Source organism: Theropithecus gelada, chromosome 2 (genome assembly GCF_003255815.1).
Source record: "Theropithecus gelada isolate Dixy chromosome 2, Tgel_1.0, whole genome shotgun sequence".
NCBI lineage: Eukaryota > Metazoa > Chordata > Mammalia > Primates > Cercopithecidae > Theropithecus > Theropithecus gelada.
The window spans coordinates 75306125-75331351 of record NC_037669.1 but is presented as its reverse complement, the minus strand read 5'-3'; the positions used below and the strand labels follow the sequence as shown (position 1 = coordinate 75331351).

Genomic DNA, 25227 nt, shown 5'->3' with positions numbered 1-25227 from the left:
ATATAAGAAAGTGTCTGTATAGTTAGTGGGAAGAAGATAAAGCTTAGAGATTAAGAGCACAGACTTGGGAATGAGAGTAGATTTCAAACCTGGCTCCACCTTTTGCCTTTGTACTTTTAACTGGACAACTCAGTTAACCACGCCAAACCTCAATTTCCACATGTGTAAAATGGGATAAATTAATACGTTTCTCAGAGTATTATTTTTTGAAGATATAATGACATAAAACATATAAAAAGTACTTAGTGTTTGGCTTCAGGTAGATTTTCATTGAGAGTTAGCTCTTATCTTTAGTATGTTAGTAAGTATCTTGAACAAAGGGATATAGAGCATACAGTACTATGCAAAATTTATCTCCATGAAACCTTGTTTTTCCTCCAGAACACCCTGGGAGGTTAAGATTCTGCTAAAAACAGTGTGGGAAATGCTGCTTTAAAGAAACAGAAGACTTTGGGGGAAAAGGAACTATCTTGAATAGAAAATTAGAAGTTTGAAAGTGGTGCTTGTGGCTGCTCCCGTAACTTTGGAGCATGAGGTTTGGGGACAGGATTGATTGCAGCATCAGTACCGTCCTCATTTCTATGGAGAATCAGATTACATTTATATCATTGTTACTTGACAGCAGCTTTTCTGGGACCCAACTAAAACAAAGACTCCTTGCCCAAGTTGGTTGCAAACTTTGCAAAGGAAAGTCTTCTTTTTTGACCCGTCTCCAGGTGTGAGACAAAATAGCAAATGTAAGAATCTATGTTTGGTCATTTCTGCTTTCCAGCATAATTTCATAAAGCCTTAACTCTGACAACATGCAGCTCTCCGGAGGGATGCTCTGAAGACAAAACCCACACACCCGCAATGTCTTTTGCCTGAGTCACTATACTCTTTAAGAGGTAAAGGGCCCTAGTCCTTGCCTTTTTTTACACTCAAGATAACATCCAGCCAAGTCAGTAATTATGCTTCTGTAATCTCTATCCAGATGTCCTCTCACACCCAAACCTTGCTGCGATTTTGCACATACTGAATATTCACCCCCTATATGTAAACTATGAATTGAAATATTGCCCTATTATGAAATGAATTAATACCCAGGCTCAGTCTATAGTCCTTATAAGACTTCTGAATGTAACCAACTCTAATTCTTTAAAAGCTTGACTTTTTTCTTTAGTCAACATGCAGCAGGCCTCTGTCTTCTCTACCCTACTGCTGGGTCAAAATTTCCCCTTGTGTCCCATGAACATAGAATCCATCACCTGCCCCTTGGGGAGGTACTATGAGCCTGGAAGAAGCATTCTGAGCCTCTCTGGGGGAAGAGTAAGCTGCTTGCAAGGTTATGGGTATTTTGTGTTCTGTTATAGATGGATAATTAAAGGTGCAGGCTCACAGCTTGATTTTTTTTTAAAGGAAGGCAGCTTAGCAGTGAAACTGATTTTCCACAACTCCCAAAGTGGTATTGCAATAAATCTGTGAATTTAATCACCCTCCTCTGTTGAGGCAATCTCTTCTAATTGGGTTCTTGTGAGGAATAATAGACATGATGACAAAAATACTTCATCTCTGGAAAGGAAGCCAGAGTCTCATCAATAATCCTGATAGTAAAGATCCCATCCTCCAGAGAAATGGAGCACAGGCCTCCAGTGCAAACCCCAGTACCATGCTCACCCTGCGTTAGGGAATATTTGCCTTTTGGGTGATGATTCTGTCTCCCTGCTTCCTGCTCAACAGGAGGAAAAGTAAAACCTTGAAATGTGACTATCTCCAGGACCATATTGGCCAAGTAACTCCGCAGACTACTAAGTGGGTTTCTAGAAGTATTCCAGAAGATTGCAATGGAGTCATAGGGAACTGCATTATGAGGAAAACAAAGCTGGAACACAGAATCCAAACTTCATGATTTTGTTTCCTTTCCCTGCCTCTGGTAGGCGATTCCCACTCTCCTATGTTACTCCCTGGCAGTTATAGTGGGGCTTAGAGGGGTCCCTGTCTGGAATGTAACACACACAGCTGATGGCTATCAGCTGGCAAAGCAACCCAGTGAAGACAGAGAGTATTGGAGCTAGATGCCACTTGCTTCTCAATTATTGGACAAATATGACCTCCAGATCTGGTTTCGTCTGTCCTAGGTGGGTGGGGTGGAGAGAGAGAAATAGATAGCATTCTTGGAGGCTGACCTTTCCAAGTTGCTCATCCCATTTAAAGGGTTTGGAAAACAATGGCAGATGCATCCTAGGTTTTTCTATTCTGGAAAATGAGAGAAGCAAAGCATGGTAATTGAGTTAGAAGCGGGGGAAAAAAGAATTTCACAAGGGTGTCATCTGTCCCAGTCCCACCCAACTTAGCCTGACATTCCTCTACCCTCTTCATTCTCTGCATGAAAACATTCTCGACACATCCCCTCATCCCTCATGGCTGGACACTGATGGTCAACAGATCACTTTGGTGATTAACACAGGAACTCACCTGTGGTCAGCACCCACCGGGCCAAAAATGGAGGAAGAGCTGTGAAAAATGCCATCTTCCCTGCAAAAAGTGCCACAAACACTCAGTGGTTCAACAAAGAGCTAGTGTGTTTCAGCTCCTTAGCCTCAGGCCCCACTAGCCTGTGAATAGGGGCACTGATGGGGCAGAGATGCGATAAAATCCCAGTTTCCCTTGTTTCAGTCCCAAGTTGTGGTTTTTCCGTTTCCTCCCACTGGACAGCTTCAGTATGAATTGCTCCCAAAACCAACAGTAAAATTTAACCTCCACTCCTTGCAGGAAAAGGAGATCCTCATCTCTTCGGGGAATTTGCTTTTGGTGCAAGTCTTGCTGACGTTGGCATGCCTCTGATACACACAAAAGCTCTGGGGCTTTCCAGATGATGCTCATATACACCAGAGGCTCCCAACAAAGTGGGTCCCTGGACAAGAAGCATCAGCTGCACCTGAAAATTCATTAGAAATGCAAATTCTCAGTCTCACACAGCCCTACTAAATCTGAAGCCTCAGAGATTTGGCCTAGCAACCTGTGTTTATAACAAGCCTCCAAGCGATTACAATGTACACTTAGTTTACGACTGATACAGGCTGATCATTTCTCCAGTGTGCCTCTCACTTTCTTGTGTATTTGGTCTTTCTGTTCTTTCCATTCAGCATCCTTCCTCCTTCTGTATCTGGCCGACTCCTATTCAGTCTTTAAAGCCTTTCAAAAACCACGCTCCTATTTGTAAGCCTCCTCTGACACCATCCTCTCTGCTTAAGCAGAATTAACTGCCCCTTTATTTCTCCTCTGATAATACTTTGGGCATCCATTGATACATTATGTTATAATCATCATGTATGTATCTGTTTTCCACACTAGGCTGAGAGGGTGAGAAAATATCTAATTCAGCAAATATTTTATACAAAATATCACAGGCCTACCATTGGATTAATTCTGGTGATGCCAAAATAGAATAATAAACTCTGATTAAAAAGTGGGACAGTGCCATATTTGCCTAAGTCATCATTACATGCTAAGTGAGATTTCAAATCCCTGGCTTAAAGCCTCCCCCACTGACATATACTAGCTGTGTAACCTTGGGCAAATTATTGAACCTCTTCAAATCTCACACATCGCAGGGAAATGCTAATAATATTTAGCTGCATGTTTCATCATCATCATCATCATCGCATCCTTAGCAACTTGTATTGTGCCTGATACAGAGAACGTGGGCATAAGTATAAAAGTTTTTTTAAAAAGATCAGAGTTCTGAACAGATATACTGTACTTCTTGTAGAACTTGTCACTCACCCTAAGCAAATGTGACTTTACATAAAATGTTTCATAAAACATGCAAAAAGGTGCAGAGAACTTTTGTATTGCCTCCCTAATTTGCCCAGTAAGAGGGTGATCAATATTGAGAACGCTGCCTATTTCTTGGTTGTATTATTAGGTCTGTTCACTCCCCCATCCACTCTCAACATCTTTAAACTATGACTCTGGTTTGCAAACTTGGTTTCACATGAGAATCACCTGGGAAGCTTTAAAAACAAATCCTGATGCCCGTGTCTTGCCCCAAAAGAGTCAGATACATTAATAATTAACATGAGTAATGGCTTGGGTATGGGATCCCCAGGTGATTCCAATTCCAATGTCCAGCCATAGGTTTAAGCCACCGGGTTAGAAAACCTAGAAGGAGACTAAACTGTGGCTCAGGATGAAAAGTTATGTAAATCAACAGGTCTTGCTATTTTCAATAAAATTAAAGTATGATGAGCCTGCTGGCGGTGGTGTGATCATACTAAAACAACTGAAGTGTTCACAGAAATGTTTTAACTAGCGTAACATTCCAGATGGTTAGGACTTCTGGAATAGAATGATGCCAAAGTCAGCAAGCATCTATAATAGCCTGTGGATGATTCTTGTAGCTGCTAAACTACACTTAACTTTCCATTTTGTTTTTCAGTCTACATAGCTCACCCCTCTTGCCCTCACCAGGCAAACCAACTTCATTCATCAACAGTGCACCAAAGGACTGTAGGAGGATTCCCTTCCTGTCAGCTTAGACTTTTAGTTTCAGAAACACCACTCTCTGTAGAAGCAAGGCCGACAGACATCTTGAGACTGGTATTCTCTCTTGGCTACAATTTAGAGATTGTCTGTGATGACTGGCGCCAAGAACTCCATGGATTAAGCCTCCTTTTCTGGCTCCCCATCAATCTTTCCAAGTGTTTCCCTCTTCTTGACCTTGTTTCTCTGATAAAGCAGCCTGAGTGTGATGGCAAGGAGGTGGCTTACTGGGACGGGCCCCAGTGCCACTGGAGCAAGACTCAAAGCTTTGACTGTGAGCTACGGTCATCCTCTTCTTGAACTCTGGTTAGGACCAATAATGACACGTCTGGCTACCAGAAAAGAGAGTTTATTTCAATCGAATTATGTAGGAGAGGCAACCCTGGCTTTTAAAATGTGAATAATGCTCAAATTATTGGGGAGATAATGAGGAAAACATTAAATAATAAACAAGCCTATGGTAGATTTTATGTTGAAAAGAACATTCTCTTTAAACACTACTTCAAGGACAATAGCTACTTTGACAGTCAAGTTTTTTTAAGTCGTGCTTGCAGATAAGCACTAGCTCGAAGTTTCTTCTTTTCCTTTTCTGCTTTTCCTGTGCTCCTCCCCCATTTCTTCTTTTCTTTTCCAATCAGCATTTTCAGGGGCCAGGAAAATATATCATGGTACCCTCAGCAGAGAAGGGAAAAGGGGAGAGGAAGGACAACCAACCCTTCTTGAGAGTTGCCTGCATGCCGCATGCATTATGTCACAGAATCTCCTTTAATCCATACAAAACCCCATGAAGGGATATTATATACCTATTTTTTTTTTTTTTTTTAATGAGGAAAACCTGGCTCAGATTATAAAATACAATTTTGCTAAGGAAGCATAGCTAGCAAGCATGAGAGCCAGGATTCAAATTCTGAGGTATGTGATTCCAAAGTCCAATTTCTTTACATTACAATGAGGTGGCTGGTAACTGCCCTCTTCCAACCAATCAGTGATACTCTGTTTGATGTGTCTACAGATGGAGAAAAGGCCCCTTGGGCCCCTTGGCTCACCTGCTTAGACTAGACCATCAGGACAGCTCTGATTTCAGTTTGGGTCTCTATCTTGTATCCTAACTTCCATCATGATCTTCTCAACAAATGTCTATGCCTGTGACCCTGGGAGAATGAGAACACACGTAAAAAGTTATGGGTGGGAGCTCCATGACCACAGGGGACACCCACATAGGAGTTGACTCTATGGAAACTAATTCAGCAGCTTCTTTATTTCTCAAAGCAGGTATTTCCCACATCTGTAGGAGATAGAAGGAAGAGAGTCGGAGAAACAAGAGTCCCAGGCAAGCAAGAAGCTGTGGGAGAATGTGCAGCAATAAATTCAAGTGCCATTTGCTCATCATCAACTCTCCGACTCAGGTCTTACCAGGCCAATGCAGTGATGGGAGGGAGTACCGGATCCAGTGAAGTGTTTTGCTTCTGGCCAGGCACCTTTCTACCCTTTGGAGGAGAGGACACTGCAGCAAAGGGAATTTTGAAGTCAGGCCCCACAGATTATGTAAGATAGAACACAGGAAAATGAACCATTCTTCAGAACCCTTGAAGTTCTTGTATATTATTATCCAATGATAGATGTGCTTTACCATTCACACATGGGAATAAATCCTAAAAATAATAACTTTTTCATTAGAAAGCTAGACTATAATTTTTCCAAGGGTCAAATGGATAACATGCATATTTTTATAAATCTCTTTGGGCTGTTGGAGCACTGGTTTGGTGTTATAATAGGAGAAGGGGTTTTGCTGTATTTTTCTGTCTTCTTTCTGAGGTTGTGGTGGACAAACAGGAATTCAAATTTTGCAACTCTAAAATGACACCCCTACTTCATGGTTTGGGGCTGTTTTTCTAGGATGAGGCACAGATGGTGTTTCTGTCTCCTCCAGAGAATATTTTTGGATGTAAAGTTTCTGAAATAAATATTCAACTGAGGCCAAAATAGTCTCTGGAAAATAATCATATGTGAATAGAAAATAAGAGCAGCCTGGCCGGGGCTGAGAAAAAAATGCAGCTGGTTTTTAGAAATGGTAATGTTTGTACTAGTATTTGTATTAGGAATAGAATGAGACCTGGAATTTTGGAAGTGAGTGCTGTTTTACTCAGAAAATTTGATGGTTTTCTTTCTTTCTTTCTCTTTCTTTCTTTTCCTTTCTCCCTCTCTTTCATTCTCTTAACATTAGTGAAGAGCAGTCAAGGGTTAGTACTTCGGAAACTCTAATGAGCATATGAATTACCTGGGATTTTGTTAAAATGCACACTTTGACTCTGTTGGTCTGTATATTCTGCATTTCCAACAAGCTTCCGGGTTAGGGTACTGTTACTGGTCCACAGATCACTTTGAGTGACAAGTGCTGGAGGAAGTTCAGATAAATTATATAGTGGAGTAAAGCTATGCTTTGCCAATCTAGTAAATTAATTATTTTATTTTTTCCTTTAATAGGTATTTATTGAAACCTGCTTTGTGCTGGGCAATATGCCAGATGTTGGGGATAAAATGGTGAGCAGACAGACCTTGTGCCTGTCTTTATTGAGCTTGGAGCCTAGTATGTATGACAAACTTTAATCAAATAATCATATATTACAATTTTTCAGCTGTAGTAAATCTAATGAAGAAGGGGTACAGGTGCTATGAGATCTTAAAATAGGTGCCTTCATTAGATGGCTGGAAAAGGTTTCCCCGAGGAAAGGTATTGGCTATGAAGATAATAACAGTAGTCATTATTATCATCATAGTGAGCAGCTAGCCATGATTTGAACATTTCCTCTGGGCCAGTACTAGGTATATATCTGTCCATTATCTCATTTAATTCTCACAGCAACCTCCTAATATCCAATGTTATAGTGGAGAGACCTGAGGCTCAGAGAGCTTGCACAAGGTCACACAGCTAGCACATAGCAAATTCATGACCCAAACACAGAACCACTTAACTGTTTCAAGTTATCATCCAGGACTTTAACCAGAAAGACTGTTGAATCAACTGTATCAGCTTCTTAGCTCCTTGTTTTAACAGCAGCCATATTGGGAACTGTTCTGCTCCTGCTGGTGTGATGTAGCAGCAAAGGCTCTGGGCAGGAATAAGGAAACATGACTTTGGGCCCTAGATTGCCAGTAACTTGCCAGGGATTTGGACAGTGGTCATGACAGTGACCACTTTTCAAGCACTTTCTGTCTGCTACATACTTTGCTAAGGCTTAACAAATGATTATTTTGCAAGATCAGAGTTATATATTAATATCTGCATTTTACTGGTGGGGCAATGAAACTTGGAGAAGGTAAAGCGGCAAAATTTGTAAGAGATAGGGCATGGGTTTCAGAGGTCGTTTAGCGTAGTGCAACAGTTCTCGAAGTGTAGTCTGCAGGCCTTTTCAGGGGACAGGTCGTCAAAACTATTCTCATACTAACACTAAGATGTTATTTACCTTTTTAAAATTGTGTTGACATTTGTAATGATGACTCAAAAGCAATGGTGAGTAAAGCTGTCAGTGCTTTAGCAAAATAATGTTTTATTAGTGATGTTAACTGTGTGAGTCGAACTAGCTTTTTCCCTAGATATATGATTTTTTTTTTTTTGAGGCAGGGTCTCACTGTGTCACCCAGGTTAGAGTACAGTGGTGCAATCCTGGCTCACTGCAACCGCCACCTCCCAGGCTCAGGTGATCCTCCCACCTCTCAGATTACCAAGTAGCTGGGACTACAGGTGTGCACCACTACATCTGGCTAATTTGCTTTTGCTTTTTTTTTTTTTTTTTTTTTTGTAGAGACAGGGTTTCTCCATGTTGCCTAGGTTGATCTCTAACTCCTGGGTTCCAGTGATCCTTTAGCCTCGGTCTCCCAGAGTGCTGAGATTACAGGTATGAGCCGCCAGGCCCAGCCAAGGATTTCTCATAAAAACACTCACACAGATAAAGTTTCAGAAAATAAAAAGATAACTGCAACTGGAAACTAACGCCTGGAAATATATGATAGATCAATTATCATAAAGGTCTCTAGGATGATACCCCAGAAGTAATTGTTGCCAATAATATCATGAGAGCTTTTCAAGCTTTTCCAAAATTAGAATTTTGGAAAACTTGGATCTGCTACTATGAGCTTGTCAGCTTCCTAGTTCTTGATGCCCTTTTAAAATGAGAGTAGTGTTGACGTTAACAGACTGGTTTAAAAAAAATTGGTTGGGAGGGTTGAAGATTCGTAAAGCTCGGTGAACCAAGAGCCTCCAAATGTCCATTGTATAATGTTTAAAAATCATGCATGGGTAAAAGAACTGCTGAAAATACAAAATGGACCCATGGATTTTGGGTATGGAAAGTTCATTGACATGGTTTTAGATTCCACATTACAACTAATCTTTATGAAATATCACTTTTCAAGTTTTGTGTACTATTAAAGAAGAACAGCTAGATTGATCTAAAAAAGCTACTAAACAGTTCCCCTCTGTTCCAATTATGTCTCTATGTGAAGTTGGATCTTCTTCATCTACTTCAATCAAAACCACGTATCACAACAGATTGAAGGCAGAGCAGATACGATCATCAAGCTGTCTTCTAGTAATACAGATGTTAAATGTAAAACAGCACTACTCTGTATACCAAATGCCTTATTTTGGAGAATATAATTATTTCTCTTAAAAATGTGCTATTTATGTTAACATAGGAGTTTATTGTTATTTTTGAGTGAATAAATATTTTTAAACTTCTTAGTTTTAAGTTTGAATACAGTAAATATGCATTGGGAGTTATACCTGATGTAAATGACGAGTTGATGGGTGCTGACGAGTTGATGGGTGCAGCACAGCAACATGGCACAAGTATACATATGTAACAAACCTGCACGTTATGCACATGTACCCTAGAACTTAAAGTATAATAATAATAATAAAAAAAAGAGGTATATTACATATAAAGCTCTTTGGGGTCCTCAATACTTTTTAGGAGTGTAAGGGGTTTCTGAGAGCAAAAAGTTTGAGGATCCTACCTAGTGCATGAGAACATGGGCTTTGGAGCCAGGCCTGCCGGGGTATATCCTATTATCTGTGGGTTTGGGTTTTTTTTACTTTTATTTCACATTTAGTGGAACATGTGCAGGTTTGTTATGTAGATAATAAACTCATGTGATGGGGATTTGTTGTACAGACTATTTTGTTACCCAGGTACTAAGCCTATTACCCAGTGGTTATTTTTTTTGCTCCTCTACCTCCGCCCACCCTCCACCCGCAAGTAGGCCCAGTGTCTGTTGTTTCCTTCTTTCTATTCACGAGTTCTCATCATTTAGCTCCCACTTATAAGTGAGAACACGCGTATTTGGTTTTCTGTTCCTGGGTTAGTTTGATAAGGATAATGACCTCCAGCTCCATCCATCCCATGTTCCTGCAAAAGACATGATCTCATTTTTCTTTATCACTGCATAGTAGTCCATGGTGTATGTGTACCATATTTTCTTTATCCACTCTGTCATTGATGGGCATATAGGAAGAGATGTTGGACCTTGGGCAAATTATTCCCACTTTGTCTGCACTGGTTGTATAAGGAATATAGAAATAATAGTTCCTACATTCTAGGGGTATTACGAATGATGAACAAGTGGGCACAGATCAGTCAGCTCTTGTCTAATTTGTGAGTGAGTGTTCTTTCCACTAGATTCACTTTTCCAAGCTTTGCTGTCCATATTTCTGAGGTTTTTTTGTTTTGTTTTGTTTTGTTTTGAGATTCCAGCCCAGGCTGGAGTGCAGTGACACAATCTTGGCTTACCGCAACCTCCGACTCCCGGGTTCAAGTGATTCTCCTGCCTCAGCGTCCCAAATAGCTGGGGTTACAGGCATGCACCATCACGCCCAGTTAATTTTTGTATTTTTAGTAGCGATGGGGTTTCACCACATTGGCCAGGCTGGTCTCAACTTCCTGACCTCAGGTGATCCACCTGCCTCAGCCTCCCAAACTGCTGGGATTACAGGTGTGAGCCACTGTGTCTGACCCATTTCTGAGATTTTTAAAAGCCTATTTACCTTAGCTATTACATGCTTCTGTAAATATATTCCCTCTGATTAAACAAATTTCACATCAATATTCTAGCTAGAGGTGATGCCAGTATAGAAAACTCTATTTAGCCTCTGAAAGGAGTGTACTTGCATTGTATGGACAAAGGAAGTTACTTTGAAATTATTCCTAGCTCTGCCATAGATTTGCCCTTTGGATTTGAACTTAGATACTTTTTAGAATTTGCTCACTCTGATCAAGTATTTTGATTATGAACGTTAACAACAGGCATCCAGTTGCATTCAGCTTTCCAAGCAAATATTTACAGAGCCCCTTCTGTGCAATTGGCACGGTTCTAGGTGTGGGAATGAAACAGACAAAGGCAAACAACAGGAATGCATATTCTGGTTGTGTATATCATGGGAGAGACAAACAATGAATAAATAAGCAAAATATATAGTGTGTTGGCTGATAAGAAGGACAATGAAGAAAGATAAAGCAGGGAAGAGGGGAGAAGGCCCGGGGCGTGAATGTGGGCTGCAGTTTCCCTTCCCAGTCAGGAAATGCCTCACTACAGAGATGATTTTGGAGTAAAGACCTGAGGGAGTGAACAATGTGGATATCTGGGTGAGAGAATTCTAAGAACAGGGAATCACATCTATAAAGACATAACCAGATTCTGCCTGGCGTGTTAGTATGGTTGAGTTGAGTGGGCAAGGCAAGTGTAGAAGATGTGATCTAAGAGGTATGAAGTGCCACACTGCATCGTATTGGCCTGGACACCCTGATTTGGAAGCCACTGGAGACTTTTTTTTTTTTTTTTTTTTTTTTTTTTTTTGAGACGGAGTCTCGCTCTGCCGCCCAGGCTGGAGTGCAGTGGCCGGATCTCAGCTCACTGCAAGCTCCGCCTCCCGGGTTCACGCCATTCTCCTGCCTCAGCCTCCCGAGTAGCTGGGACTACAGGCGCCCGCCACTGCGCCCGGCTAGTTTTTTGTATTTTTTAGTAGAGACTGGGTTTCACCGTGTTAGCCAGGATGGTCTCGATCTCCTGACCTCGTGATCCGCCCGTCTCGGCCTCCCAAAGTGCTGGGATTACAGGCTTGAGCCACCGCGCCCGGCCACTGGAGACTTTTGAGAAGTGACGTGATCAGAGGGATCCTGGTGATCAGTGTGGTAGCAGTGGAGATTGTGAGACATGGTTAGATTCTGGATCTGTTTTGAAACTAGAACCACCAAGATTTGCTGATATATGGGATTTGGGGTTTGAGAAAAACAATGAAGTCTAGGATTATTCTAAAGCCTGGGTAACTGGAGGGATGGAATCCAAGAACCAAGGCCAGGAAGACTGAGGAAAGGGCAGGTTTCAGTGGAGGTATCAGAGAGGTGACCAGAGCTTAGATTTAAATGTGTTCATTTTGGGGTGCTTATTAGGCATCCAGTTTTTCCGTTTTATTCATACTCTCAAGGATGAACCAAATTAATAAAAACAGCCAATATACTGCTAGGAATTACTAAAAAACAAAAAAAAAGGTGGCTACATTACTTTCTAGAAAAAGAAAGCCTGAAATCTTACATATGAGACTTTTTTTTTTTTTTTTTTGTACATCATGTGGTGCTATTCCAGAACTGAACACCCTATGCCAGGTGCGGTCTTATTAAAGTTCTGGAAGAAAAGACTATCTGTTCTGAGACACAATGCCTCTACTTGTGGAACTAAAAATAGTTCAGCTCTCAGTCCCCAGGGCACGCAGCTCTCTAAGTGTCTATCCACTACATGGCCACATTAGTTTGACAAGATTTCAAGGCTCACCTGTCCACTACTCACATCACATCTGGGTTTTATATTTTAATTTTAATTTTGCATGGCTCTTTTTGCCTTTGTCACAAATGTGACTTTCTCTACTCCATCCTTCCCTCTCACAGATGCTATTGTTGGGTATGGCTGCCTGATATATTGTTGTCATTAATAAGAAAAACAGCATTTCCTAATTTTGTATCATCTGTAGAATTCATTAATGTGTTGTTTGCACTTTTATCCAGATATTTCAAAAGGATGTCAAATAATACAGATAATCATCTTACAATTAAAGTAAGGGAGAGGTCATCTTTTTTTTGGAGGAGAAAAGGGGACATGTTTTCTGTTGTTTCCAATACCTCATTTGCTCAGCAAACACAAGAAAAAGGGAGCAAGGACAGATTTTTTGATAAGAATGTCAATTCATTTGTGGGTTGGGAGATTGTCCAGAAGCTTAACTGACGTTCCTCTTCCACATCATCCCACATATAATTTCGAAACAAAGACAAGCAGGAAACACAGGTTTCATAACCTGAAATCTCTTTAGCTTCATCAAATGCCAATAAGCAACTGCAATGGCAGAATAAAATACGCTAATGTGTTTTGACACAATAATCGTGCCTGTTTCTCCTTAATGAGCCAGGCTGGGGATTTCCAACTTACAGAGGCAGAGAAAGGCTGTCAAACCACCAGATGTGCCCCATAATTGTAAGGGGCATTTACTTAATGGGCCATCTGAATACTTGCCTACATGTCAGCGATGATGCAAACATGATATCTCTCAGCTTGAGAGTTGCTCTTGTGTGCAGACAACTTTGTGAAGTCATGGGATAGTACTTGGAAAGGAATTTTAAACTGGGAATATATTTCATGGCTCAGCTGCAAGGCTGAAGACTGCAGGAAGGAATTCACTTTCAGCAACTCTGTGAATTCATGGAGTAGGTCCATGCTATTTCAGTTCTGCACAGCTGGCCGACTGTGAAGCTTTATTTTTCTCTCCTTAGAGCTGAGTGACGTCTCTTTAATGGTTTTGGAATGACTGTTGCCAACTCTTCTTGAAAATTTTTGTTTTGTTTCTCTTAACTGGGATATTTCTTCTCACCTGGGTGATTTCCCATCTTAAGAATTTTTTGGCTAATGTTTTTTTTTTTTTTTTCTTGATTGCCTAGAACAGACATCAACTTGTATTACTCACAAAATGAGGATCTAGCTTACTCACAAAATGAAGATCTAGTGTAAAGATGCAGAGACGTTGCAATGGAAGTGTAAGCAGAAATACAGCGAGGGCTCAGGAAATGCTAGAATAGGCAACTCAAGGGATGGCAGGAACAGGGAGTACACGCTCTTCATCTCTGCTTCTGTCTGCACATCTGCTTTATTTCTTTGTCTCAGCAGACTCACAATCTCTGCTCCTCATCCCGCATGGTGGGGAAGGATGCCTACCCACAGCTCCCCAGGCCATCTGTTAGAGCTTCAACCACATGGAATGATGGAATCCATTCTGTTCTCTATCTCTGCTCTTATTTCAAATTCCTGGGGAAAAATAACCCAGCTCACTTCAGGCTTCCACCCTTGGTCCAGTGGGCTGCGAAATTTCCAAGCGTAGCTTCTGTTAGTTCCTTGCTTTGGATTAGGTGAAAACAAAGGGAATAATTGTGAGCTGTTCAGATTCACCAAAAAGTTGTCTACTATTGTTGGGGGAGAATGCCCAGGGACAGATGAATTTGGGTAAGGGACAGTAACAGGACACTAGAAAGGAAAATCCCAATTGTATTTTTCCTACAGAGTCAGTATCCCAAACATTTTCCTCCACAGAAACTGACAAATAATCCATGGGAGCAACTTAGCAGATGGGTTGAAAAAAGCAGCAGGCTCATCATCAGTTTTCAACACCTTGATACACCAGGCTTGGCCCTTGCTACCTCATGCATTATTTAAGCACAAGGCATCTCCCTCTGACTGTGTCATGTGCTGGAGGAGAATGTGAAGTTCTGTCTGTCTTTAGCAAACATGTTTCAAGTACTGTCTGTCTGAAAACCAAATGGAAGAGGGTAAACCTGATAATCCACTTGATTTTAGTTTTTGGACCTTGACGCATGGGCAGATGTCAGCCTGCAAGGATTCTGTGTAATCACTTTAAGGAACATTTTCTGAGCATGTCCAGTACAACAGATGCTCTGTTAGGTAGTTATAGTTAGGATGTTTTGGTTTTAAGTATCTGAAGATTGAAATGTATCAGCTCATGTACTCAGAAAATCTGGGGTAGTGCTAGCCAAACCAAATGGTTCAAGCAAATGTCATCAGTATTTGGCCTCTTCCAGTCTTTTTACTCCTCTATCCTCTGTGTCTGCTTCACTTCTACACAGGCTTTCTCTATGTGGTGGCTCCAGATTTTATATCTTCTAGTTGACATTTTTTAAAAAGAAAAGGAAAAGACTCCCCTGCCCCCTCCCCCAGCTCCTTTCTCTAGTTCATTCCAGTAGAAGTCCAGGGTTCTCCTTGACTGACTGATTGTGTCATGGTCCTGGTCCTGAGCCAATCCCTGAGTCCAGGATGAGGTGTTGCTCTGACTGGCTAAGCTTGGATCTGTGCCCAGTCCTGGAGTTGGAGTAGAGGCAGCTCTAACCTAACCACAGGGATGGGGTGTGGGGGGAGGGGTATTCTCCAAAGGAAACCCAGGATACTGACACCCAAAGAAGGGGGAATAGAAGCTGTGAAGGCAGAATCCATAAATGTCTACTACCCAGGCTAAGGAAGGAGAAACATACACTACCTACTCTCATAAAAACCTAATGGTGCTAGGTGTTTCAAGTGAGGTATTTGGAAAACACAGATGAAAAGCCATTAATTATGAAAATCTAGACATCAATGAGGGTTTTTAGAAAAGACAACATCTGTGTTGGGCCTTGAAGGATAAGTGGGGAGGCTGGGACAGGGTGTTCTAGGCAGAGGGAGCAATGTACAAATATGAGGACTTGTAGTTTGATACAAATAAGACATTTCTGACCTTTGAGGCCTGAAATGTTTCCCTGTCATTGATGATATATATGCATTTACTGAAGATTCACATACATAAGCCTTCAGCTCTGAAATTATATACAAGCATGGACACATTACATGCAATGGTGAAATCAGCAGGGACTTTGAATTCAGTCCAACCTGGTATGAATCCCAGCTCAGCCACCTACTGGCTGTATGACCATAGAGGAGTAATTTAAGTATTTTAGCCTTCATGTTTTTATCTGTAGGAGGGTGACCTATCTACTGCATGTTGTCTTTGTGAGAATTAACTGAGTTACCCAAAATGGTGTCTGGGATATAACAGATACTCACTAAATACTAGTTACTTTCTCTCTCCCCGCTGTTCCTTTGTATACACCCACACTGTTTCTAATAAGAGCATGAAATTGATTTGTTTAATTACACACATAGTGACCACTTGTTGACCACAGCATTCGAAGCTCTGATTGGGCTCTGTGTAACTATTCTCTTCTTTGCCCAGCACCCTGGGAAGCTGGCCTTTTAGGATTGCAGTAACTATTTCCCATGCCCTCTACCTAACAGTAGGTTCAAAGAAATAGGAAGCCAACAAGAGATGCAGGGAGGAAATAGAGTCAATTTGGAGTTCATATTCCAAAAATTCCCTTCCTGTAAAGTTATGAGAGTTATTGTCAGACAGCCTTCTCCACCTACCTCCCGTTCTTTTCTTCTCTCCCCTTCTCTCTCCTGATAACCACTTCCTTCCATTGTTCCTTCAGGCTTAGAGACACACACAGCACCCTGACCATTACTAGCATCACAGCACGGCACTAACCCTTGTGCTGTCCCTACCCCCTGCCCTCACCTTTGCTAATTACTCCTTTAGTAATTTCTCCTCAAATTACCCAATTTGACTTTACCATTGTTTCCCTATTGGGGCCCCGACTAGCTCTGACACCAAGGATAAACATGATGCCATCATTCATTTGATGAGGGCCCCTCAAAAAATCAGCTGAGATAAATGAACTCATCATTCTATAGATAAAGGGGGAAATTCCCCAGATTGAATGGAGACATTTTGTTTAAATGTAGCTAATGTTTAAAATAATTACCTTCTTAAGAAGACCTCTACTTTCTTCTGGAGCATGGTGGTGTGTCCTTCATTTGGGTTTCACAGATTATAAATGACCTGATAATGAGCCCAGTATAAGAAACAGTTGAGGATTTTTTCCCCCTGGGTTGGGTTGGGGGCGGGGGGAATGGGCTTTTGATCATTTTTGAGTCTCAAAATTGTTCCATGTAGGTTATCCACTTCAAAAGCCAAAAAACCCATCTTTTTGGATAAATAATATCCAACAAATAACCCTCCACTCTTCTCTTTAAATATTGACACCAAATCCTATAAGAAAAACTCTGTTACTTGTAAATAAAAGGTACATTGGTTCAAAGGGTCAAAGTGGAGAAACAAATCGTAATGATTCAAGTGTCCATGGCATAACTTTGAATAAGATCACTTTTATACCATCCAAAGCCATTGTATTTCAAGCAGACTACTAAACTGAATCACAGGGAATTGCTAATATTCTACCATTTTTTGACCTACAAAATGACAATTTCCTAGGTTCAAATAACAGATGATTCTTGCTGTGCTTTAAGAGAACATAACTTTCATTTCCTGCCCATTTCTTGTGAGTATTTTCTCCTTACGTTAGTGGGTGGATGCTAGAATTTTCTCTGATGGTTCCTCTGATGAAATATCTGACAGATGAGTAGACAAACTTTGTCACAATATTTAGTTTATTATTTGTGAATTAACTGTATAAGTTGTATTAACTTTGTTCCCTATATTTTCCATATGGTACTTTCGACGAACACAAGCAAATCAATATAACTCCAGACGATAAAATCTGATTGCCACTGAAAGCTAATGCCTAGAAGTATGTGAACTATTAATAATCACAAAGCCTTTGCTCCAATACCCTGTTGGCTATTTAAAAATACTATTCTCAGTTTAAAGTTATTTTAAAACACATCTAGTTTTAGCAATAAATACCCTTTTATTCTGACATTTACTTGAAATAACTGTGCTTTCTTATAAAACAAGAGGTAGCTTACTAATATTCAACCAATACTACCACATTCTTCACAATGCTGGGTTGCATATGTTTAAGATTTAAGCTTCAAAAGAGGTATTTTTCTTAAGGTAAAAAAAAAAATCATCCAATTACATACAAGCCAAGATTATGCAATGCATTTGAATCTGTGCATGGGAAGAATGATGAGAGACTCTTGCTATGGGGATTATTTGGGGTGTGGTTCCTCCAAAGGGAGTAAGCCCAGGTTTTAGAGAAAGTTTTTAAAAAATTATTCTCTGAAACTAAAACTACTAATGTCAACATGTCATGAGATTAGTTCTTTGCAAAAGGAACATACTAAATAATAATCTATGTATGCATTGCTTCTAAGACAAGTGTGTCCCCTAAAGGCATCTAAAAAAAAAAACTCATCAGCAAGAATCCCTTCTAAATATTTGTGCAATACAAAATATAGCCCACTTAACTGAAATATTATGCCACAAAAGGTGATTTTTATACAGAGAATTGTGTGAAATTTCCAGGACTGTCTGTATATGAAATTTTTTTTGCCCTGTAGTTATATCATGTGCCTAGGATTTTTCCTTTTCATTTTATTTTATTTCTATCGATTTCTATTGATCTACTTAGAGACAGTTTCATTCTGTCACCCATTCTGGAGTGCAGTGGCACTATCACAGCTCCTGCAGCTCTGAACTCCTGGGCTCAAGCCATCCTCTTGTCTCAGCTTCCTGAGTAATTGGGACTACAAGTACATGCCACCATGCTCGACTAATTAAACAAAAATTGTAGAAACGGGGTCTCACTATGTTGCCTAGGCTTGTGTTGAATTGCTGGCCTCAAGTGATCCTCTCACCTTAGCCTCCCAAAGTACTGGGATTACAGGTGTGAGTCATTGCACCTGGCATCTATGATTTTTTAAATAGGAAAATATAACTTCCGTTTTTATAGGTGTATTAGTTTCCTGTGGCTGATATAATAGATTGCCACAAATTTGGTGGCTTAAAACAGCAAGAAATGTATCCTCTCATAGTTCTTGAGGACAAAAGTCTGAAACCAGAGTTGAAATTGCTGTGTTGGCAGGCCCTCCTTCCCCTAGACACTCTAGGGAAGAATCTATTCCTTGCCTCTTTTAACTTCTGGTGGCTCCTGCATTGCGTTCTTTGAAGGTGGCCATGTCATGTAAGTCTTCAGTGCCAGCATTGTCAAATCTCTCTCTACTTCATCTTCATGTCACCCTTTCCTCTATGTGTTTCTGATCTCCCTTTGCCTACCTTTTATAAAGATACATATGACTGCATTTAAGGTCCACTTTGATAATACAGGATAATCTTCCCATCTCAGGCAATGTAGTTTTAATCACATCTGCAAAGAGACTTTTCCCATGTAGGGCACCATTTGTAAATTCCAGGGATTTGTACATGATTAATGTTGTGGGGTGGTGCATTTTTAAGACTACTACAATGGGGAATGTTAGATAAAGCAGAATAGTGAGCTGGAAGGACTAGAAGTTAGGAAACCAGGCTCAAGTCCTGGAATTTGTCTAGGTTTCCTTGGGAAAGTCAATTATTTGAGACCCATTTTCATTATCTATAAAATGAATATTAGGTATAAGGAGACAGATGATATCCCTAAGTTTTTTGTTTCAAAATTATATTAGGCATAAATAAGACAGATCTGAAATATTTATCTTTCATTCTCTAAGGAGAGACAGACAGAAAGTTCTGGATTTGGTGGCTACAAACTTTTCAACCACCAGAAAAGTACAAATGATAGTGGAATCAGGGTAAGTCTCTGGCCTGTGTCATACATCCTGCAAGAACCTTCAGAGATCGCAAGCAACCTTCTGAGTGTTAATTCCGTGCTTCAAGTACCTTGATTTCAGGAAGTCCTGACCCCTAGAAAAAAAATATCTTTTGTCGTAAATTGACGAATTGCCCTTCTGGCTCAGAAACCAGACTTTAGTGATTTCTTTAGACCTGACCACTACAAATTGAATTAATAAAGTATAGTTCCTTAGTCCTCCAAATTTGAATTGCATGGTGAGCCTTATTCTGAAAGGTCCTGACATTTATTAATTTATTTAATAGACACTTATATAATAATAATAATGGTATTTCACATGCATTGAAGACTTACTCTGTGTAGCCATAAAGATAAACACTCTACATTAATTGTTTCATTTGCTGTCCACAATTTTCCAGCGAAACCAGGTGTTATTCAACAAATCATCACCAAATACCTACTGAGCGCCACGCATGTAATGGTGCTGCGGAATATAAAGATGAACAGGGGCCTTGACTCAAAGTAACATAATGTCTAAAAGAGGAGGCAAATATTAAGCAAAGAGCCACAGAAGCAAATGTAACATTTACAACTGCATTAAATACTGCCTACCAGCAGGAGCTACGTGGTGCTATTAAACTGGTTGCAGAGGAGAGATAAATCATTTTGAGAGAAATTTTGTAATTTGTCCCAGGTCACAACCTAAATTAAGAAGAGTCTGACTTTTGATCCAGGACTGCTGATTTGGAAGTCCCATTGGTAACTACTATGCCATACCTCATGTCTGTTTTCTCCATCACTGTTTGAAGTTTAACATGCCTGTCTTTTCTGTTGGCAATCTTTAAGTGGTCATTTTCCCACCATGACTGCTTGGCTCCAAAGTTTAGTTTTATTGACTCTTTTGAACATTCCCAGTGTGTGGAAATTTTTAAAAGAGCCCTCAAGCCATTTCTGGAGTCTATGACACAGACTTTAGATCTCATTCTATTAAGAGATTGATTCCAAGCCCACTTCTGAAAAGTGAAAGTATGTACTCAGTAAATTCCTGAAACTGACAAGAACTCTTTGGCTATTATTCAAAAATGTCTAATACCATGAACTAAAGTGGTGAGTTATTTCCGCACTTCACACACAACCCCCACAACCCTTGAAAGTGGAGTACTAAACTATGTTTACCACTGGGTGCAAAACCATTTCCCCTTAAAGATAATCTGAAACAATTTGATAATGATGGTGGATTGGAAGGCAGTGGTGATACAAATTGTTTAAATTTGCTATGCTTAATTTTTTTAAGGAAACACATTTTGTATACAATAAACTATTCATATAAGATTTTTCAATTAAATTTCACACTCTATTAACTAGATATGACATTAGTAAACCAACTATTTCCTCTTATATTAACACAGCTACACTGAGCGTGAACTCACTTTTAGTTCTTTTTCCCCAAACTATAGTCAGTTTTTCTTATATGAGCAATACATTTTTATGTGGGCAGGGGCAGACAAAGCCAATATTCACCATGTATTTTACAGTTCCTGTAGATAAGTATTAGCAGAAGTGTTGGCTTTCCATCTAGTTTAATTAAAAAGCAAACTTGGTTTTAAGTATTTTCCCCACTTATATACAATATCGTTAAATAATGGAAATTAGCCATTTAAAAAACTTCAGACATTTTATTTTTTATGTTTTTATAATTTGAATTAATGACAAAAATAACTTAAAAGAGCTTTTTTTTCCCTTTGAAATAAACAATCAATTTTGAAGAAAGTCTCTTGAGCTGCTAAGAGGCAAACTAGTTAGTAAATCAAGAAGTGACCCCATGGACTTGCATAAACACTATTACACACCCAACAGGAAGGATTGTGACCAAGTAAATAGCGCAATTCAAACTCAAACACCAGCTATACAATTGCTCAGTCCCATTTAAATTGGTGACAAATGCCATTTAATCCCAAATAACTGCTCTTTCATTCATCACGGTTCCCATGTGTCTCTATAATCTACTGTAGCAGAAGATTCCTAAGAAATCATTTTCTTTCTGCCTAGAACTGGTCAGCTCTATTTTAGAAATCCTCAAGTAAATACTTATAATCCCTGTCCTCTTTAAGTGATCACTCAAAGAGGACATGACATATTCTTTTAAGTGCCAAACAGCTGGTTCATTTCCCAATTAGAGGAGAGCACTGTACATGATAGTTCTAAATAAATATGTAATATAATCTACTGATAAGGACAATGTAAATATTTGTGACAATTAGGGAAACAAATGTACACATATTTGAATATTCTCCAGAAGATGAAATCTATCCATTGTAACATTTGTCAGAAAGAGTCTCTTTGGTGGGTTCTTCTCAGGAAGTTGTGCCCTTTGGGTGTTTTGCTGTTAAGCCGCCTCAGGCTGTAGAAGGGGTGTATAGGAAGGAGATTCTTACAAAGGAGCCCCTTTCAATAAATTGCCTTCCAAAATGGAAGCTGGATTCCTTGCTCTCATGGTTTCAAATCTTGGATGGGGTGAAACTGGATGCCCCTTGCCCCCAACCCCTTGGTGAGATGCACTGAAGGACTACAGAAGGGAAGGACAATAGACAGAGTTTGCAGGGGCCTGGGCAATCTGTCTTTCTAATTACATTCCTACATTAGTTTTCATATACACATGGTAACCACAAAGATTCAGAACAGCGCTTCAGTTCAAGAATATTTTGTTTTCCAGATATGGTTGTATTCTTCCATAAGAGCCATAAAAAGGAAAAATGGAAAACTATGCTATACATTACAACATTGCAAGCAATTTTATGCAAGCCCTTGTTGAAATTTAGGTCACTTGCTTGGGCCTTAGTTTTCCCGTCACTGAAAAGGGATAGCGCTATAGTCCTTTCCAGCTTCCTTCAGAAAATAGTTTGAACATCTAAGTATTATACTTCAACTTAAAAAAGGTGGACTATTCTCTGATTATAAAAATAATAAGTGGTCATTGTAATACAAGGATGAATGAATAAGAAAACAAAAGTAACTTCTTTTCCATTGTTAAAGTTTTCTCCGTAAGTGTGCGTGTGGGTATAAACACACATTACATATACAGTTATGCACCACATGACACTTTGGTTAAAGAGGGACTGCATATATGATGATGATTTCATAAGGTTATAATGGAGCTGAAAAATTCCTATTACCTAGTGATACAGTAGCCATCATAACATTGTAGCACAACACATTACCTTTTCCACGTTTAGATATGTTTAGACACATAGATACTTACCATTGTATTACAGTTGCCTGCAGTATTCCCTACAGTACAAACATGCTGTACAAGTTTGCAGCCTGGGAGCAACAGGCTATTCCATATAGCCTAAGTGTGTAGTAGTAGGCTATTCCATCTGGGTTTATGGAAGGACATTCTATGATGTTCCCACAATGTTGCATTTCTCACATTTCTCAGAATGTATCCCCATTGTTAAGTAATACATGACTGTTCAGATTATGCTTAATATTAATATGTAAATATTACCCTGTGATCTAACTATTGGGAACATTTCTCCATATCATTAAATGCTGTGTGAACATATGACTTTTAATGCTGTACAATATTCCTTTGTATGGATGAGTCATGATATATTTAATGGTAACTATTGTTGGATAATTAGGTAGCTTCTAATATAAATTGTCTCTTGTAAAAATGCCTGTCCCCGTTGTATTTCAGTCTTTCAATCTCTCTTTGATCTTTCATGGTAGATTGAAATGCTAAGACTGAAGACAGGAAGAAGCGGTTTTGAATCCCTACCTATTACCTGTCAGCTGTATGATCTCTGTAGATGTTTAACTTCTCAGGGAATTTCAGTTTCCTTATCTGCCAAATGGGGACCACAGCTCTGTCTTTTAAAGCCGCTGTGAAGGTGTGTTGATAGGTATGTCATGTGCCTGCCACACAGAAGGCTCCTTGTAAGAATCAGGCTCCCTCTCTTTCCTTCTCTCTTTTTCTTAATCTAGGAGTCCAAGGTGCCCATGATTAGGTTTCATTCTCTGCAAGAACACTGGAAATTGTGTGCAAAGTTTTGTGAGTATGTTCAGATATTTTTTGGGAAAGAAACTTTCACAATGTAAGAATTACTACAAATCTCCTTCCTGGCCCGTGGCTTTCTATTTTGCTGTAAAATGATGGGACTGATATTTCCCCAGTCCCTAATGGCTGCTTTATTGACTTGTATTTCTCTGTTAATATCTCCCTTATCTGTTGGTGAGCTTACTGTTCAGTATGAACCTAGCCTGACACACAATTTCTATGCTGAAATCCCAAATTCCAAGGCACTCTTTCCACTTCCTGATACACAATAAGCACACAATAAATGTTACTTGTTGCTCCTGTTATTATATACATGAGGAAATTTTTAGTAGAGGCACATGCATCTTAAATTAAATGCTAGTTTGATTATGGAAGATACGTTACATATGAATGGATCACTCTCTCTCTCTCTCTTTCTCTCTGTCTCTCTGTCTTATGACAAGTCCTGTATGGATTTGGCCAAATTCTAAAACATTTCCAGGTTCCATTTATGTTGTGTAGGCTTATAAACAGATCAAGCAGCCAGAGATTACTATTTCTTTTATATCATAACAAAAGGATGTGTGGTGGGGGAGAGGAATTTGGCAATAGGCAAACATCAGTTTAAGACCTTAAAATGGGATGAGGGTCCATCTGTCTTGAATAACTTAGACCACAAGTTGACTACCAAAGAGGAAACTGCTGAAATTCTTCTCAACTTTGCAATTCTCTGATCTTACACATGGTCCCTTTGACAAATCTCTCTAAAGCAAGTATGTTTTAAAATGTCCATTACATAGCTGGAATGCTCAGGTTAGTGGGCATACCAAGGAAATTTCCCCATTTTGATCTCCCAGGAGTGGGTCACTGATGCCACTGTTAGCTTTTTAAATAATTGACTCCTAAAACATTAGACTTATGTTTTTCTACTCACAGCAATAGCACTTCATGACCTCACTCAAGAAAAAAGGAAGTTCTGTTTTGTTTCACTATGCATAACAGGTGCTTTTGGAAATATCTGGAAACTAATTCAGACCCATCAAAAATGAACATTTAAGGAAAATAGAGCCTGGACTCAGAAAAAATGCTAGCATCATTCTCCTTTGTATTTTCAGAAGCCAAAAGCAAAAGCAGTATCCCAAGTCTTGGAGTCTGCTTCCTCTATTCCATTACCCATGCTACATAGTTCAATTATAAAAAGTTTGTTTCTGCCATCTACTCTTGCCTATTGTGGCAGGTTATTCAGTTATGGCCCCCAGTGATACATGCCTTTCTGTCTCCATGCCCTTGTGCAGTCATCTCTCACACTGAGCTTTGGCCACTGGGACATCAAAACATGTAATGCAAGCAGAGACTTATGCATTGGAGCTTGTCTTTCAAAATGCTGTCACCATATGAAGAAGCAAAAGTATCTCTCTGGAGGTATGTGAGCCAAGTTACAGCCAGCATCAAACACCACACACATGAGTGAGGTCACCATGGGCCGTCTAGCCTAAGCTAGATAACTGTAGTTTTATGTTTGAGGCTGGAAGAACCACCCATCTGACCCCAGCCCAAAGTATTGACCCAAAATCATGAGCAAATAAAATGCCTGCTTTAAGCTCAGAAGCTTTGGATGCAGCAATAGATAACTGAGACACCTATCTTGACTTGGTAGAGACTGACAAATTCCATGAGTGCTGGCTGTTCACCTAATATATTCATGCGGCTGACTTCTCCCTATACACCATGAGGGGCTAAGAGATGAAAAGACAGGGCACATGGATGAAGGAAGAAAAAGGTAAGAGAGCACAAAAGAAAGAGATGGTTTTCCCTTTCTCAGATCATTCTATTCTCTGTTCAGCTTTTCTGTTTTTTGTTTTTTGGTTTTTTTTTTTTTGGATGGCTATGCTGGGCTCTCCTTGACTGAGTAGCAGAACAGAATGTTAAGATTAAGGAAATAAAACTTGCTGCTCTGTCTCAAACATTTTTTTTCAAAAGTCCTCCCTCCCTCCCTCC

At 39.7% G+C, this 25227-nt stretch overlaps 1 long non-coding RNA gene across 1 annotated transcript in view; it reads left to right on the top strand.

The window, feature by feature from the left end:
• The window catches only part of LOC112619093, a 326539-nt gene that overhangs the window by 117984 nt on the left and 183328 nt on the right, over positions 1–25227 (top strand). The window contains exon 3 of the long non-coding RNA XR_003118174.1: positions 7009–7065. This is a non-coding gene — a long non-coding RNA (uncharacterized LOC112619093). The remainder of the gene's footprint in view (positions 1–7008; positions 7066–25227) is intronic.